The following is a 19,603-nucleotide window of genomic DNA, read 5'->3' on the forward strand; positions in this document are numbered from 1 at the left end:
ATTACCTGTCCGTCGTCCAGCGATGTCGTTTTCTTGATATCGTTGATTGAAGTTGCGGTCGGTCCCTCTTTGTATCCTGCTCGTTGCCTAGGTTCCCGGCCACCGCTATTTACCTTTAGCGGTGGCCGCGCATGCGTAATGACATCCTCTGCGTCCGGAGCAGAGGATGTCATTTACTCATGAACGCGCATCTCGGCGCATGCGCAGGAGATGCAAGGAGATGAAGTGGAAGGCACCCGTCGCGAGAAGTCTGCGCTCCGCTAAAGGTAAGTGTGTGTGTGTGTGTGTGTGTGTGTCTGTCTGTGTTTGTGTATATATGGGTGTGTTTGTGTATATGTGTGTGTTTATGTGTGAGTGTATATATGGGTGTATTTGTGTGTATATTTTTGTGTTTGTGTATATTTGTGTGTGTGTATATATGGGTGTGTTTGTGTATATGTTTGTGTGTGTGTGTGTTTTTGTATATGTGTGGGTTTGTGTATGTGTTTGTGTATATATGGGTGTGTTTGTGTACATATGTTTGTGTGTATATGTTTGTGTGTATATGTGTGTGTGCTTTTTTGGTGTGTTTATGTGTGTGTGTTTGTGTATATATGGGTGTGTTTGTGTATATGTGTGTGTGTGTATATATGGGTGTGTTTGTGTATATATGTATATGTTTGTGTATATGTGGGTTTGTTTGTGTACATGTGTTTGTGTATATGTTTGTGTGTATATGTGTGTTTGTGTATATGTTTGTGTGTGTGTTTATGTGTGTGTGTGTTTGTGTATGTGGGTGTGTTTGTGCATATGTTTGTGTGTATATGTTTGTGTGTTTTTGTATATGTATATGTGTGTGTATATGTGTGTGTTTGTGTATATATGGGTGTGTTTGTGCATATGTGTATATGTATGCATATGTGTGTGTGTGTTTGTGTATATATGGGTGTGTTTGTGCATATGTGTATAGGTTTGTGTGTATATGTTTGTGTGTGTTTTTGTATACGTGTGTGTTTGTGTATATGTGTGTGTGTTTGTGTATATGTGTGTGTGTTTGTGTATATATGTGTGTGTGTGTGTATATATGGGTGTGTTTGTGTATATGTGTTTGTGTATATGTGTTTGTGTATATGTGTGTGTGTATATGTGTGTGTGTATATGTGTGTGTGTATATGTGTTTATGTGTGTGTTTGTGTAATATATGGGTGTGTGTTTATATGTGTTTGTGTATATGTTTGTGTGTGGTTGTTTGTGTGTGGTTGTTTGTGTGTGGTTGTTTGTGTGTGGTTGTTTGTGTGTGTGTGTGTGTGTGTGTGTGTGTAGGTGAGTATAAGTATCGGTATTGTTCACATTGCTAACTTTTTTTTAATGTTGTTGCAGATTTTGATGTACTGATTGGACTACGTCTTTCGATTCGTTGGACTACTGCGTAGATCTACGTTTTTTGAAAATTTTAATAAAATGGTTAACGAGGGTTTTGTTGGGGATTTCTTATTTCAATAAAAAAAAATTGTCTTTGTGTTTTTTTTTCAAACTTTATTAGTGCCTAGATAATGGCAGTTGGCTGATTGACAGCGTCCATTATTAAGGCGGTACTTAGTGTTAGCCGGTGCAAAGGCTAGCACTAACCACCCATTATTACCCCGGTACCCACCACCACCAGGGGTGCCGGGAAGAGCTTGGTACGATCCAGTACCCGACCATCTGTTGTGATGGTCGGGTACTGGGGCGGCCGTAGGCTGGTATTATGAGGCTGGGAAGGGCCAAAAACAGTGGACCTTCCCACCCTTGTAATGCTAGGCTGCTGCTGCTGTGTTGTATCGGGCTGGTTATAAAAATGGGGGGGACCCCCACGTCGTTTTTTTGTAAAATTTAACAATAGACGTAGGGTCACCCACATTTTTAATAACCAGCCATATACAAGGCCGCAGCAGCCTGGCATTACACGGGTGGGAGGGGCCACTGGTTTAGTACATTCCCAGGCTAATAACACTGTGTTTGTGGCTGGTTATGATAAATTGGGTGGAACCCCATGTCTTTTTAATAAAAATAATAAATAAATAATAAAAAAAAATGACGTGGGGGTCCCCCCCATTTTTATAACCAGCCAGATACAACACAGCAGCAGCAGCCTAGCATTACAAGGGTGGGAAGGTCCACTGTTTTTGGCCCTTCCCAGCCTCATAATACCAGCCTGCGGCCGCCCCAGTACCCGACCATCACAACAGATGGTCGGGTACTGGATCGTACCCAGCTCTTCCCGGCACCCCTGGTGGTGGTGGGTACCGGGGTAATAATGGTGGTTAGTGTTAGCCTCTGCACCGGCTAACACTAAGCCTCCCCTTAGTAATGGACCTTGTCACTCAGACAGCGGCCATTACTAAAGTGATAGTAATAAAACTTGAAAAGAAAAGACAAAGATATAGATAAAATATTTTATTGAAATAAAGCACCCCCAACACAACCCTCATTAACCATTTTATTGATGAAAAAAAAAGCGTCATCTAAGTAGTCCTCGAAACCAACGTAGTCCAAACACCAAACCTGTAAAAAATCAAAAATATAAAAAAAAAAATGAAATAAAACATGTCGTAGGCTTAGATTCACTTTCATGTGTAATACTGACTGTTATACCATGTATAGAAGCCTGCGGCAAAGTTGGCTAAGGGTATGTTCACACGGCCTATTTACGGACGTAATTCGGGCGTTTTTGCCCCGAATTACGTCTGAAAATAGCGCCTCAATAGCGCTGACAAACATCTGCCCATTGAAAGCAATGGGCAGACGTTTGTCTGTTCACACGAGGCGTATATTTACGCGCCGCTGTCAAATGACGGCGCGTAAATAGACGCCCGCGTAGAAGAAGTGACCTGTCACTTCTTTGGCCGTAATTGGAGCCGCTATTCATTGACTCCAATGAATAGCAGCGCTAATTACGGCCGTAATTGACGCGCCGTTCAAGCGCCTGCACATGCCGGTACGGCTGAAATTACGGGGATGTTTTCAGGCTGAAACATCCCCGTAATTTCAGCCGTTACGGACCCCCGCCGTGTGAACATACCCTTAGATACAGGGCGCCAGCAGACAGTATCATACATGGCCATACAGACATATATACAAACAAACATACATACATGCAAACATACATGCACGTATACACATACAAACATGACAACATACATACATGAAAACATACATACAAACATACATACATGCAAACATACCTACATGAAAACACATACATGAAAACATACACACATACAAACATGACAACATACATACATACATGCAAACATACATACATGAAAACATACATACATGCAAACATACATGCACATATACACATACAAACATGACAACATACATACATGAAAACACATACATGAAAACACAAACATGACAACATACATACAAGAAAACATACATACAAGAAAACATACATACATGCAAACATACATACATGAAAACATACATACATGAAAACATACATGCAAACATACATGCACATATACACATACATGCACATACAAACATACATACAAGCAAACATACATACAAGCAAACATACATACAAACATACATATATGCAAACATACATACATGCAAACATACATACATGCAAACATACATACATACATACATACATACAAGCAAACATACATACCTACAAGCAAACATACATACAAGCAAACATACATACAAGCAAACATACATACAAGCAAACATACAAGCAAACATACATACATGCAAACATACATACATACATACAAGCAAGCATACATACATACATACAAGCAAAAATACATGCACATATACACATACATGCACATATACACATACAAATATGCAAACATACATACAAGCAAACACACATACATGCAAACATACATACATGAAAACATACATACATGCAAACATACATGCACATATACACATACATGCACATATACACATACAAACATGACAACATACATACAAGAAAACATATACATACATACATACATACATACATACATACCAACATACATAACAACATACATACAAAAATAAACTCACCTAAGACGTTCCCACGAAGAGCTGAACGGTCCCGTCACTTTTCTTCTCCCATTCACAATAACAGAGCGGTGGGCGCAGATGAAGTAATCACGTGGGCCTGATATGATTACGTCATCTGCGCCACAACGCATTGTTACTATGAATGCGAGCGGCGCCAAGAAGAAGGAAGATGGCAAGTGACGGGACCGTTCAGAGCGCCGTTAGAACGTCTTAGGTGATTATTATTTTATTTTATATATTTTTAGTTGTTCGCCGGGTGCTGATGCAGCACCGATGCGGCGGGTACACAAATGTAGTGACAGGGTGGGGGAGGGAAAAGTGGCTTGCCGAAACGGGGTGAATGTAGTGTAGTGTAGTGTAGTGTAGTGTAGTGTAGTGTAGTGTAGTGTAGTGTACAGTACATTCACGGTAAGTTCGTCTCAATCGGGCTTACCATGCCCGCTTGAGACGAACATTCTCCCGATGTTGCTAGAACTACAGTATCTAGCAACATCGGGAGCGCGCACACTGCAGAGCGGAGCGGCTTGATTGACATCGAGCCGCTCACGCCCCTTTTTAGAAAAGATAACCAGCACTTGCTGAGTTATCAAGTGTAAAAAAAAGGCACTTAGGAAATGAATTTTAAATTTTTTTTAACACCAAATGTTTTAAAATTCATTTCCTGCTTAGAATGTATAAAAAAAAAAATTTGAGTCAACTTGGGACAACCCCTTTAAGGACCGAGCCATTTTTCATATTTTCATTTAGTTTTTCACTCCCTGTGTTCCAAGAGCCATAACTTTTTTTGATTTTCCGTCAATGGAGCGGTGTGAGGGCTTATTTTTTGCGTGAGCAGTTGTAATTTCTTCTGACACCCCTTAAAGTACAATACAATGTACTGGGAAACTGCAAAAAAATTATTTGAAAAAACTGCGATTCCTACCTTGTTTTTTTGTTTTTTGTTTTTACGGCTTTCTCCGTACGGTAAAAACGACAACTGAACTTTATTCTGTGGTTCAATACAATTATGGTATTTATATAGGTTTTTTTTATATATACATATATTATTACTTTAAAAAAAACAAACATTTTTGTTAAAAAAAAAATTGTTTCGTTCGGAGAGCCATAACTTTTTCATTTTTCCGTGGATTGAGCGGTGAGAGGGTTTATTTATTGTGGGATGAGCTGTAGTTTTTATTGGTACATACAACTTTTTGATCACTTATTACATTTTTTTGTGAGCTAAGGTGACCAAAAAACAGAGATATTGGTGGTTAAAGTTTTTTTTTGTTTTTTTTACTGCGTTTACTGTGCGTGTTAAATAATGATATTGTGTAATAGTTCAGACTTTTATGGACCAATACCAATAGTGATACCAATTTTGTTAAAACATAAAAAAATGTACATGACTTCAGAGGAAAAATGGGAAAAGGTTCTTTTTTTTAATGTTTAATATATATATTTTTTCACTATTAATAACTTTATTAAACTTTTTTTACACATTTATTAGTCCCCCTAGGGGACTTGAACCATCGATCGTTGGATTACTGGTACAATATACTGCAATACTAATGTATTGCAGTATATCGTCATTTTTACAGGCTACTGTTAAGCCGTGCCGGAGACAGAGAAAGGCAGACCTAGGGGCCTTCATTAGGACCCCAGGCTGCCATGACAACCACCGGCACCCACCGATCGCGGTGTGGGGGCGCCGATGAGCTGTCGGAGGGGACCTCCCTCTCTTTTAAACTCTTCAGATGCTGTGGTCACGATCTACTGCAGTATTTGAGGGGTTAAACGGCCAGGAACACACGTGATCGCTGTTCCCGGCCGTTAGTCTGGGATCTCAGCTGTAAAACACAGCAGACACCCGTGATCGCCCGCCATACGTCCCTATGACACTTATCAAGTACATGTATGTGATAATGCGTGAAGGGGTTAAAACACCTTCCTATACAACCAAGTAACCTTTCGGCTTTCCTTCATATCGTCTGAAATTATAACTTCCAGGTCCATTTAAGATGTAAAAGCTTTAAGTATTTGAAGCTTTAGAGTTATTTCTAGATCATTATTTGGCCATAGATAAAATTTTAGAAGTCGCCGTGTAGGCCGTAAGTAACAAAAACAAGAAATACAAGAAATTGTAATATTGGCATTAAAGAAGCACTCTGGTATTAGTTTTTTGTTTTTTGTTTTTTTCATATATCATGCTACCTCACCAGCAATATTCTAGCAGTGTGATTCGTTTCTTCCCAGCTCAGTTGCATCTATAAATTTTGAACGGTTTCATTATAGGCAGCCATTATAGGTGTCGTGTGATCTCATTCTGACCACCAATATAGACCTTGCTCTCATGTGTAGACAGGAGGTCACTCTCCCCTGTGTGGCTGGCATCCTGTGAACTACAGAATTATATTCTTACCTATCCAATCCCTCCTGACAGCTCTGGGACACCTCCTGTCACCACCCAACTCCACGCGCCTTGTTTGTCTGTATGTCCCCCGACGCATAAAGTACAGCGGAAGATATTATCTCGGCCTTATCGAAGAGAGCAGGAGTGCAGTGATATGATAGGTGAGTCCATACAATGATGAGATGCAAAGTTATAAAACTGCCCTGACTCACACTGTCTGTCTATACAATCTTTAAGTACTGTGTGCAGAGAGTCCGGTGTAGTTATATAAGATGCTACTCTCCCCTGTCTCCTGTGTAAAAACTGACATAGAGAAACCTATCACAAGCAGGAGACAGGCTGAAGCTGCATCACATAGGAATACACTGAGACTCTGCTGTGTGGAGACAGAAGTTCTATGTTGCTGATCTTTCACTTGCTGCATTTAGACAGGACTCAGATCAGAACAAGAGCAGTCTAATGAGACTCTACCTCCTCTCCAAAGTCAGAAGCATCATGGACAATGTTGTCTGCATTACAGGAACCATATCAGAGGGAAAGAAGGAACCAAGATGACAGACAACCCTTAACTGCACATCAAATAGAACAGGTATACACAAGGCATACACAGGAACTAAAAATCAACCAAAATCAACCAATAAGTACCTAATTCAGTTTATTCTTTACTAAAAGGGGCCATGGATTTATATGATGGGAGATAATAATTAACAACACAAATCCATTGGTGATGAAACCAAATTATAAAATAATATAGTTACCTCCGGGGCCCTAACATAAAAATGGCACAATTAAAAGGAAAATTACAGGTGTATAAGGATGGCTACACTGTCGTACATTGTATCTGCAGAAGCTAAAAAGTAGAATTGTAACTATGGAGATATTTCTGGGAAGGAGAGAGGAAAAAATGAGTTTCTTGACAGCTAATAATGCTGGTTTTATGCAACTAGATTAAACACATAATGTGAGAGATGCTGAGAGCCATTCTGGTGATCCTCATAGAGAATTGACTACTAATATAACCGGGAAAATTATTGACATGGTCATAGAGTACAAAGCTCTCCGCAGCCGGTATAAAAGAGGAAATTCATTAAAAGCTTAGAGGAATCGAAATGTAAAAATGAAACACACTGCTAACAGCCAGTATTATATAGTAAGGTTTAATACATCCCACGGGCAGCGATTCATACTGATGTAGCCTGCATTATATTACCACCTAATACTCTGCGTTATCACCTTGTTACATTTCTCACCAGGGAAGTGGATCCTTAGAGCTGCATTTAGTTTGGTGCTGACAAATCTGGGGTGAAGAGTCAAAGGAATCTCCCCATTCTTCACCCTTAAACCCTGCAAGAAGGTATGGACTTTCCAGGTCGCGGTCCACAGAGCAGTCACCGATTGGTGGCAGGTGCACCAAGGGAGTAGATAAATCATAGCTAAGGGTCATCACCAGGAAAGTAGCCAGGATGCGACAAGCCACAGGACTAAACAAGGAGGTAGTAGGAGGTTAGGCAAGGGGTCAGAACCAAGAGTAGAACAACAGGTACCAGGTGATAAGTCCAAAGGATCAAAACAAGAGCGCAATCCAGAAACAAGATCATGGTCATGGTCAAAATCAGGTTCAAGATGAAGAGTCAGGAACAAGAAAAAAAAAACTACAGGAATGTACATTAATTCACAGGCAAAAGCGGTCAGCAGGATCTCTCTTTTAATAGATCACCAGGCCTGACGTCTTCGGTGGGCGCCGCTTTCTAAAATAACGCAGCATGACTGGCAGCTGGAGGCAGGAAGCTGCAGCTGCAGACAAGAGTACCGCACAACAAAGAGAAGAGGTAAGACCGGTTTCCTAGCTTCCAGATGCAGCCAAAAGAAAGAGCGACCGTCAGTGGGGATCCACCACTGAACAGGGAGAGGTAACATAGCTATTGTTACACATTGTGGAAACAATCTATCACTTGTATGTGACAGAGCAGATAAAGCTCCACTAGGTGGACCAGTACAATATTCCACTAACTATACCTGAATGTTGCTCACAAAGATTTTTCTCTCACAGCACACCATGTGGTCATTCATGGTATTGTAATAAAAATTGTTATCGAAGACCTCCAGCTTAAATAAAAAATGGCAAGATTGCACACCCTTCTGATTGTTTCACAATCCATAACCCATTGGTTTGAATAGTCACTGTATATTCACTGTGGCGGTCAGATTTCCCTACAGATACGAGCTGGGGGCTCCAGCAAGGGGGACCATAGGGGAAATATAGTTTTACTAGGTTCCAATTCAGGCCATTTGTGTTTGCCAGAGCTGGAACCGCTCCTACAGAGCGTAGAACCCCCGTCTATGATGTCCAGGTGCCGTAATAGGGCAAATGGACATGGGTTGTCTTCATGAGTAAACCCCTTTAACTCTTTCCCGACATTTGACGTATCCACATGCCAAAGTCGGGTAGGGGAAGTATGGAACGGGCTCACGGAGTGAACTTGCTCCATACGATGCAGGTGTCGGCTGTTTGTTACAGCCGACACTTCAAAGTAACTAGCGGCATCGCGCTCATTTAACTCGTTAAATGCTGCGGTCAATAGCGACCGCAGCATTTAAATCGTTAGAAAGAGGGGGACGACCCCCTCTAACAGCTCATCGCACCTCGTGTGTAACGCAATACCGAGGGGTGGGGTGATGGTTGCTATGGCTGCCTGAGGGCCTAATGAAGGCCCCCAGGTCCGCCATCTTTGTGCACCTATTAATCACAATATACTGCAATACATTAGTATTGCAGTTTATCGTGCAAGCCATCTAACGATAGCTGGTTGAAGTCCCCTAGGGGACTAATAAAAAAAGCAAAAATTAGTTAAACTTTTTTTTTAATGTAAAAAAAATAAATTTAAATTAAAATTAAAAAAAAAAAACTTTGCCCATTTTCCCCCTAGAGCATAGTAAAAAAAACTAAATTAAACATAATTGGTATCGTCCATAAAAGTCTGAACTATTACAATATATAATTATTTAACCCACACGGTGGACGGCGTTAAAATTTTTTTTTGTAAACGCCACAATCTCTATATTTTAGTCATCTAATCTCCCACAAAAAATGATCAAAACGACGCATGTACACCAAAATGGTATTATTAAAATCTACAGCTTATCCCGCAAACAATAAGCCCTCATACCACTTAATCGACAGAAAAATAGAAAAGTTATGGCTCTTGGAATTTGGCGACACAAAATAAATTTTATTTTTTACACTTAGTTTTTTACTTGTAAAAGTAGTAAAATATAGAAAAAACTATATATATTTGGTATCGTATTGACCCACAGAATAAAATTAACATGTTGTTTTAATTGCACAGTGAATTCCGTTAAAACTGTGCGCAAAAAAACCATGGAGCAATCGCTGTTTTTTTCATTTTCTACCCCACAAATAATTTTTGTCCTGTTTCCTAGTACATTAAAAACTACAACTCGTCCCGCAAAAATCAATCCCCCATAGGACTATATCGACAGAAAAATAAAAACGTTATGGCTTTTGGAAGTTGGGGAGGAAAAAACAAAAATTCAAATCTGAAAAAGGGCTGCGGCGGGAAGGGGTTAAAGCACATACCTATAAACACTTGAGTCCTAAATAATGGGACATCTAAGTCCCATCCCAATCTGCCTGGAAACGACCCTAAAACTTCTTCGAAACTTCTATTTTTATGCAAATAAGCATAATTTCAACCCTGTTTGAGCCCCTGGTTAAGGACAGTCCCAATAAGATTCTTAGGCTGAGTTCACATGGGGCGGATACCTTGCAAAAAAACACGCAGCGTATCCGCCCTGTGCGCCGCAGCGAATTCCGGGCAAAAAAGCGCACCAAACTATCGTGCAGTTTTTCGCTCGGGAATGTCCGCTACGGAAAACTGCAGAATTTAGCCCGGCCTGCTATCATCCCAGGAGATCGTGGCAGCCTGTGATTGGCAGCAGCGGCGGTCACAAGGGATGACAGGAGGCTGGCTCTCTGGCGTCATCCAGTTCGGACTCCTTTGATGATGTTTCATCCCATGTGACCGCCGCTACAGCCTAGAGTTGGCTGCAGCGGTCACATGGAATGAAACATCATCCCAGGAGGCCGCACTGGAGGGAGGAACACAGACTTCTGGGTAAGTATAAGTTTTTGTTTTTTTGTGAGTTGTTTTTTGCGGCGGGAATGTTGCTAACCTGCCGCAAAAAATGCAACAACTGTTATTTATTGCAGGATTTACGTACCTCCCCATTGATTTCAATGGGAAAACCCCACATCAAATAAGCAGCGTTTACGCAAATAAAATTGACATGCTGCGGAATAAAATTCTGCAACGCAGGTCAATTTCTGAGCTTTTTTTCCGCTCAGTATTTACGCAGCGTTTGGATGAGATTTGTTTTATCTCATCCACTTTGCTGCTACTGTATTTGCTGCGGATTTTCCGCAACTAATTCTGTTGCGGAATAACCACAGTATTTACGCAACGTGTAGACTGACCCTAAATGTTGCCAAGCAAGGAAGCATCATTTTAATATTTAACCATTACTTAACATTTTAAATCTACATAAAAACGTAAACATTTGAAAACATTTTTACATTTTTTAGTGGCTTTCAAAATTCTGCTGGTTGTCCTTGGAGACAGACATGGGCTTATCTCCAGCCCGCTGTCAGTCATGTGACCTAATACATAAGCCCCCAACCGTGTCATTTGAGCTCCTAGAATGCACCACTCTGATAAACCAGCAAGATTCTCAATTTCGCTTAACATGTGACTGGAGAAGAGAATATATTGTAGCCTAAAAACAATGCAAAATAAAAAAGATAAAGTTTTATGATAATTCTATCTGCCCAATATTGTAACATTTTTTATTAATAGATGAGTTTCCCTTGAAAGCCCCTTGGGTATATTTCAATATGTGAAAAAATGTTTTTGTTTTTTTAAATCCCGAGAGAAAAACATTTGTGTCCCTATGTAAATACCTTCAGTCCCTCTGTTCTAGCAATTTATATTTACTAAATATAAACCAAATAGATCTCTTCTTTTCTTGCTCATTTTCTTACCTGTTTTAAATAAGAGAAAAGTTCTGATTGGTTGCTATGAGTCCTAATGTCCCAATGTTAGCAACGAACTGCCAGGATGTGTTGTAGGGGGGACACAGGCAAAGAAACTCTCTCCTTCCGCTTCAATCTCTAACTTTGCACAGGAATCAGATAAATCATTAAAAGGGCTTTTGTATTAATAGTAGAGTCATTTTTTATTATTATTAAATTATCGCTTCTATACAAAAAGTTTTGATGTTTCGGGATCTTATTCTTATAACACATTTTAATGTGAGCAGCACAAAGTGCTTTCCATCTGCCTAATATACTAAATAGATTTATTCAAAGCTGGGTGCCTTTTATCTGCAGTGAAGTGTGACCTTATCTGCACGGCCTTGGTATTTTTTTTGTAAAATTTTTTATTTCATCCATTATTTTATCCGCAAATAAGCTTTAAGTGAACTTTTACGTAACAATGCAATCAGTCAGCATTGAAAGAACATCCAGACATTAATGTTTGTTCTTTTTCCTGCTCTCCTCAGCCACGGAGGGGAAGTAACATTGGAAGAAAAAGACAGTGACATAAGAAAAATTTATTCTTTTGTTATTTGCCAAAATTATTATTTTACAATTTTATTTAAAGAGACAAATTGCTACAAAATTGTGAATTAAATAGAGATAACGATCATAACCTCTTCCACACAATACAGTAAAATTCCTTTAATCTGGAATTAGTAAAACCCAGTGTTAGATTTGGGTACTTTGGGCCCACCAGAAGAAATTATTTTGAAGGCCCACCCCCTACTTGAATTTGGTCGAATTTACCAAAAATTTGGTATTCTGCAAATGTGTAAACTTTTAGGATTCGCAAATCACAACAAAATGAGGGCCGCATGTGAGCCCCGACCACCATTTTACAGATTAGAAAAAGGATCACGTGACCTCAGATTGGCTTCCCCAAAATGGCTTGCAGGCAGTTTTCCCAAAATGCAATGCAGTTTCCCTCCCTCTACCCAGATATGTTGCTGTTGACATTACTAATTCTGGCTTGGCGTCAAAGGGTTTGAAAAGGGTTGAATACAGTCCTAGAAGACATCAAAGTGTCATACATGACTTTTCAGGCCAATCGGGGCACTTGCGATTTGTGGCGAGTTTATTCGGACCGAATTGGAAGGCTGATTCTTCCGAATCATATCCAAAATGAATTTCAGGGAAATGTGCTACTTTCTAGACATATCACTAATAATACCCTAGTGGCAAGTAATTGGCTCCATCTTCAACTTCAAATGTGGCTGTCTTCTGCTGGACCTTTGGGTCTTATTATTTTGTCACATCTTGGACCTACCGGTGGATCTCTTGGTACACTAGTGCGCCAGTCCGGCCCTGATGTGACCCGATTGGTACCAAATTATTATATGTTTTGGATTAACAGGTGATTATATCAAATATAAAAAATTAAGTCTACAGGAAATGTGAATCACAACTCCAGACAGCCAATGAGTGGTTAGTGGCAGCCTGAGGCTCCTTGGGCCCACCAGATAAAATGACCCATCCTCCATCAATATAGAACATGTAGACATTCACTTTTAATTTCATTGTAATTTTTGATGACATCATTGTACACAGGACATGCCATCAATAAAGTCTGAGGTTATGTTTACATAGAGCGGATACGCTGCATAAAAGTATACAGTGTATTCGCCCTGGTCCCCCCAGGGAATTCCAGACAAAAAACACACCAAATCGTGGTGCAGTTTTTTGGCCAGAATGTCTGCTGCGAGAAATAGCAGGTAAAAAAAAAGCCCATACATACCCATAGTCATGGCGACGCATCCCTCTGACGTCCTGCAGCCCGGCCTCCTGGATGACGTTTAATCCCGTGTGGCCGCTGCAGCCTGTGATTGGCGGCAGCAATCACATGGGAAACGTTATTCCTGCCCTGTAGGTCGGGCTGTACGCAGGAACAGAGATCTGGGTAAGGCCCCATGCACACAACCGTATTTTCATCTATCCCGAAATACTACCCGTAAATACGGATCCGTATAAAAGGAGGAAAGTTGCAAATGATGTCATCAGCATGTTGCCTAGCAATGCTTCCGTAAATACGGACGGTACACAGATGCACATCCGTAGCCGTCCGTATTTACGGAAGCTGCCATAGACTTCTATGGGAGAGTCCTTACCGTACTTACTGACAAGAATAGGACGGGTTCTATCATTTTTTCAGCACGGACACCCATCCGTAAAAATACGGAAAGGTGTCCGTGGCCAATAGAAATGAATGGCTCCGTAATTACTGATGAAAAATACGGTTGTGTCCATGGAGTATAAACTTTTTTTTTTCTGAGCTGTGACTCTTGCGGTCAAAGCGCATCTTCTCCGCCGCAAAAATCCCAACATCTACTATTTTTCCGGGTTTTATCTCCCCATTGAATTCAATGGGGAAAACGTGCAGCAGAGAACCAGCGATTCCTCAACATAAATTGGCATGTTGCAGATTTAAATACTGCACCCAGGTCATTTTATGAGGGTTTTTTGGCAATTCTTGACACAGCGTGTGGATGAGATTTGTTCAAATCTCATCCGCTTTGCTGCTACAGTATTGTGCTGTGGATTTTCCGCAATTAAATCCGTTACGGAAAATCTACAGTGTTTACTCTACGTGTGGACTTCCCCTAATAGGTTATTTGTGAATCAAGTGAGGCAAGTTATTGGCTCCAAAAGGGGTTGTCTTCTATTGGACAGTTGAGGACTATTATTGTATTTGGGGTCCACTGGAGGATCATACGGTAGTCAGGTGGGCCAGTTCAAGACTGTTTGCTGTGATATAAACGGAAGAGGTCATAGCCACAATAAAGTTGGGCTACCTGCTGAAGACATGTAGATGTCTGGGATCGGTTGGTGTTGGGTGCGCTGGTGCTGGGGTGGGGGGATATGATGGTGAAACCCAATCATAGACTCGCCAACACAAGAGGGTCATTCCAATATCATTTTGCTTTGGGACCCCTCCTCCATTGCGTTAGTGAAGTCATGAAGTTCATTAGGTCGATAGATTACATTCTCTTTTGCTAGATTAAAGTTGTGTTTGCTGCGGACGGAGAGGGTCGTATTAAAAATCTCAGTTATTTATTTCATCTCGGAAGACGTCCGTACAGCCTTAGAAGAAGCAATAATCACGTTTACAAGAAAGCAAGTCATTAAATTGGTCACTACAGGAAAATCTGACTGTAAAAGGTTCTCACTGCAGACAATTTTATGACTTACATTTACGGGAAAATTCTCAGAAAAGATGACTCTGGAAGTGTACGGCGTCACCGCAGTCAGACAAGCGCTCGGCTTCGAGCAAAGTCTCTCGGCTTCATTAATACTTATTGCACAAGTTGTTTACCGTGAAGGAAAATGAACTCCTTTGTGAATAAATAAATTGAAGTTTCATATTTATTTACAGATTTTTGATCTCAATAAGAAGTTTGCCTACGAACGCCATCCGGGTATTTCACAATAATTAAGATGAAAGCTGTTTTTTTTATTTTTCTATCAATATGAAATTGCCAACTGGAGCTAATGCATAATCTTCTTAGAATGCAGGTAGATTTGTTTTATATTAAGTTGTAATATTGTGTATTGTTTTTCCTTAACCCCTTACTGCATTTTCCCGTATTTACACACTTGTATGAAACGGAAAGGGTTCCCTTTCCGCATAATGACCTGCATGACACCGTGGGAACCCGCCTGTGGTATACATAAAAGGTGGTTTAAGTGTAAAAAAAATTTAAAAATACACACGTATGTTATCACCTCAATCGAAATGACCTGAACAATAGAGTTAACATGTTATTTAAATTGTATGGTGAACGATGTACAAAAAAAAACCAGCAATAACAACGGCGGAATTTATTTTTTATCAATTTCCCCTCAAAAAATAAATAGATAATGAAAGTTAATCAATGAGTCCTATGTATCCCAAAATAGTACCAGTGAAAACAAAACAAAGAAAAAAAAAAAACAAAGAAAAAATACTAACGTTATGGCTCCTGGAATACGACGACACAAAAACAAATTATTTTTGGTGTTTTTACGGCGGCCACTAATGGGCTTTATTCTGATGCATACGCCTTTCTACGGCGCTACAGCAGAATAAATAAACAGAGCAGGGAGCAGTTAAATCTCCCTGCTCTCAGCTGACAGATGTAGCTGAGGGCTGGGAGCGTTCCTGCTCTAACGGGTGACGCCGATATCAGTATCGATCTCACCCGTTTAACCCCTCAGATGCAGCGCTCACTAGCGAGCGCCGCATCCGAGTTGTTTTGGAGAGAAGGAGGGAGCTCCCTCTCATCCCACCGACACCCGGCGAAAATATCGTGAAGTGCCTGTGTCTTCTATTGCAGCCGGGGGGCCTGAAAAAAGGCCCCCAGGTCTGCCTGTAGTGAATGACTGCTAGGCTATGCCAGAGGCATGGCCTAGCAGATGCCTATCTGTTTTACACAGACAGGCATAATACACTGCAATACAGAAGTATCAGTATCACGATCGGAGGATCGCATAGTGAAGTCCCCTAGTGGGAAAAAAAAGTTAAAAAAATATGAAAAACCCACTTTTTCCCTTACAAACTGCTTTATTATTAAAAAACAAAATAAAGTAAAAAGTTACACATATTTGGTATTACCGCATCCGTAACAACTCCAAATATAAAGTTATTACATCATTTAACCCGCGCAGTGAACGTCGTAAAAAATAAAATAAAAAACAATGCAAAAATTGCTGTTTTCTTTGAATCCTGCCTTAACCCCTTCCCGACATTTTACGTAAATGTACGTCATGGAAAGCATTGACTTCCCGCAAAATGCCGTACATTTATGTCAAATGTTTGGCACCGGCTCAGAAGCTGAGTCGGTGCCATCATCGTCGGATCTCAGCTGTATCTTACAGCTGAGATCCGACTGTAACGGCGGGGACCAAAATTAGCTTCGATCCCCGCCATTAACCCCTTAAGTGCAGCGCTCAAACGTGATCGCTGCACTTAAGGTGTTTGCAGCTCATCGGAGCCCCAGCAATGAAATTGCCAAGGTTCCGGTGGCTGCAATGGCAACCGGAGGCCTAATACTGGCCTCCCGGTCTGCCTAGCACTGAAGCCGGTCAAGACCCGCCCGGCGGCGGAGCCTGATCGGCTTCCGTAGCTGCCGGCAAGATGGCACCGGTCAGGAGCTGATCCGGCGTCATCAGCGGTGGAAGTCAGCTGTACTGTACAGCTGACATCCACCTGTAACGGCAGGAACCGGAGCTAGCTCCGATCCCTGCCATTAACCCCTTCGATGCAGCAATCGAAAGCGATTGCTGCATCGTAGCGGTTACTAGCAGATCGCCAGCCCTGAGAGGCAATTGGGACTGGCGACTGCTGTTATGGCAACAGGAGGCACAATGGTCTCCTGCTCTGCCATTACGGAAGCCGATTTAGGCCCCGCCGGGAGGCGAAGCCTAATCGGCTTGCTGTCAGTGAATGACTGACAGATCTAATACATTGCACTACATAGGTAGTGCAATGTATTAGAAAAAAAAAAATCTGACCGTTGGACCTTCAAGTCCCCTAGTGGGACTTGAAGAAAAGTGTAAAAAAAAGTATAAAAAAGTGTAAAAAAAAGTGCAAAAAATAAAAGTTTGAAAACAATAAAAGTTTCAAGTAATCAAATAAAACACAATCCCCCTTTTTCTCTTATCAAGTCCTTTATTATTGAAAAATAATAATAAACAATATGTATTTGGTATCGCCGCGACCGTAACGACCTGAGGTATCAAAATATTATATTATTTATTGCACGCGGTGAACAGCGTAAAAAAAAAACGTAAAAAACTTTACCAGAGTTTCTGTTTTTTGGTCACTTTGCCCTACAAATATTAGAATAAAAAGTGATCAAAAAGTCGCACGTATCCAAAAATGGTACCTATAAAAACTATAGCTCGTCCCGCAAAAAACAAGCCCTCATACACCTCCGTCGACAAAAAAATTAAAAAGTTATGGTTCTCACAACTTGGCGACAGAAAAAATACATTCTTTTTACAAAAGTAATTTTATTGTGCAAAAAGTTGTAAAACATAAAAAAGTGCTATAAATTAGGTATTGCCGGAATCGTACTGACCCGCAGAATAAAGTTAACATGTAATTTATAACGCATGGTGAACGCTGTATAAAAAAAAACGAAACAAGCTGTGCCAGAATTGCGTTTTTTTGTTTACCTGGCATCCCAAAAAATAGGATAAAAGGTGATCAAAAAGTCACATGTACCCCAAAATGGTACCAATAATCGCTACAGATCATCCCGCAACAAACCAGCCCTCATACCGCTACGCCTATGAAAAATAAAATTAGTTATGGCTCCAATAAGTCAGGAAATAAAAAAATATGCAGTTGTGCCCGAGGGGAACATTTCTTCTGTTTCAAGAGGCGATTTATCAAGGACCTAAAATTAGGGAACCAGGAAGGGGAGGGCCCAAACATATCCGCTGGAAGCGACGGTGCCCGTTTTATACCAGGACAACACTTTCCCAGCAAAATTCCCCAAACTACAAAAGGTGCGGAGTGTGGACCAAAAGGGGGATAAGAAATGACACCATTTATCAGTGCGACACTGGCCTGTGCGGAAAGGATTGCTTCACAGCGCAACACACATCTATGGATTATTTTTTATTTTTTATACCACCTGACTATGCCCCTTATATACTCCGCCCCGCTTACATGTACCCCCACATTATAAAACACCAGCAATACTCAAACAAATATAGTACCAAGCAAAATCCGCTCTCCAAAAGCCAATGGTGCTCCCTCGGCTCTGAACCCTACAGCGTCCCCAAACAGCAGTTTCCTTCAAAATATATGGCATCGTCATACCCAGGAGAACCCTTTTAACAATTTTTGGGGTGTGTGTCTCCAGCGCCATAAGCTGGGCATGACATATTTGCCACTGAATGGCATATCTAGGGAAAAATAAATTTTTTTAATTTGCACCATCCGCAGCGCATTCATTTATGGAAAAGACCTGTGGGGTGAAAATTCTCACTACACCCCTTAATAAATGCCTTGAGGGGTGCAGTTTCCATAGTGGGGGTCACTTATCAGGGGTTTCTTTTTATTATTTCACATCTGAGCCTCTGCAGTTGTGAACCAATACTTTGTAAATCGCCAAATTAGGCCTCCACTCCGCATGGTACTCTTCACTTCTGAGCCCTGTCATATGTCCAGACAAAAGATTAGGGCCACATGTAGGGTGTTTCTAAAACCGGGAAACACCGCATAATAATTAGAGAGCTGTCTTGTTATGGTGGCACAAGCTGGGCACCACATATTGGCATATCTATGGAAAAAAATCCCATTTTCACTCTGCAACATCGAGTGAACACTAATTTCTACAAAACACCTGCGGGGTTAAAATGCTTACTACACCCCTTGGTAAATGCATTGAGGGGTGTAGTTTCCAAAATGGGGTCACTTCTGGGGGGTTTCCACTGTTTTGGGCCCACAGGCGCCCAGAAACCAATCCAGCAACATCTGCACTCCAAATGGCGGTCCTTCCCTTCTGAGCCCTGCCGTTTGCCCAAACAGCAGTTTATGACCACATATGGGGTATTGCCGTACTCGGGAGAAATTGCTTTACAAATGTTGGGTTCTTTTTTTCCTTTATTTGTTGAGAAAATGAAAAAATTTGTGCTAAAGCTACGTCTTATTGAAGAAAAAGGACTGTTTTTATTTTCACTGCCTAATTCTAATAAATTCTATGAAACATCTGTGGGGTCAAAATGCTCACTACACCCCTACATGAATTCCTCAAGAGGTGTAGTTTCCTAAATGGAGTCCCTTTTTGGGCGTTTTCATTGTTTTGTCCCCTCAGGGACTTTGCAAATGTGACATGGCCTCCGCAAATCATTCCTGCTAAATGTAATCTCAAAAAGCCAAATAGTGCTCTTTCCCTTCTAAGCCCTGCCGTGTGTCCAAACAGCCATTTATTACCACATGTGGGTTATTGTTTTACTCGGGAGAAATTGCTTTACAAATTTTGCTTTTTCTCCTTTAGTCCTTGTGGAAATTAGAAAAAAAATCGCTAAACCTACATTTTCTTTGAAGAAATGTTGATTTTAATTTTCACGGC

This window comes from Rhinoderma darwinii, chromosome 5 (genome assembly GCF_050947455.1).
Source record: "Rhinoderma darwinii isolate aRhiDar2 chromosome 5, aRhiDar2.hap1, whole genome shotgun sequence".
NCBI lineage: Eukaryota > Metazoa > Chordata > Amphibia > Anura > Rhinodermatidae > Rhinoderma > Rhinoderma darwinii.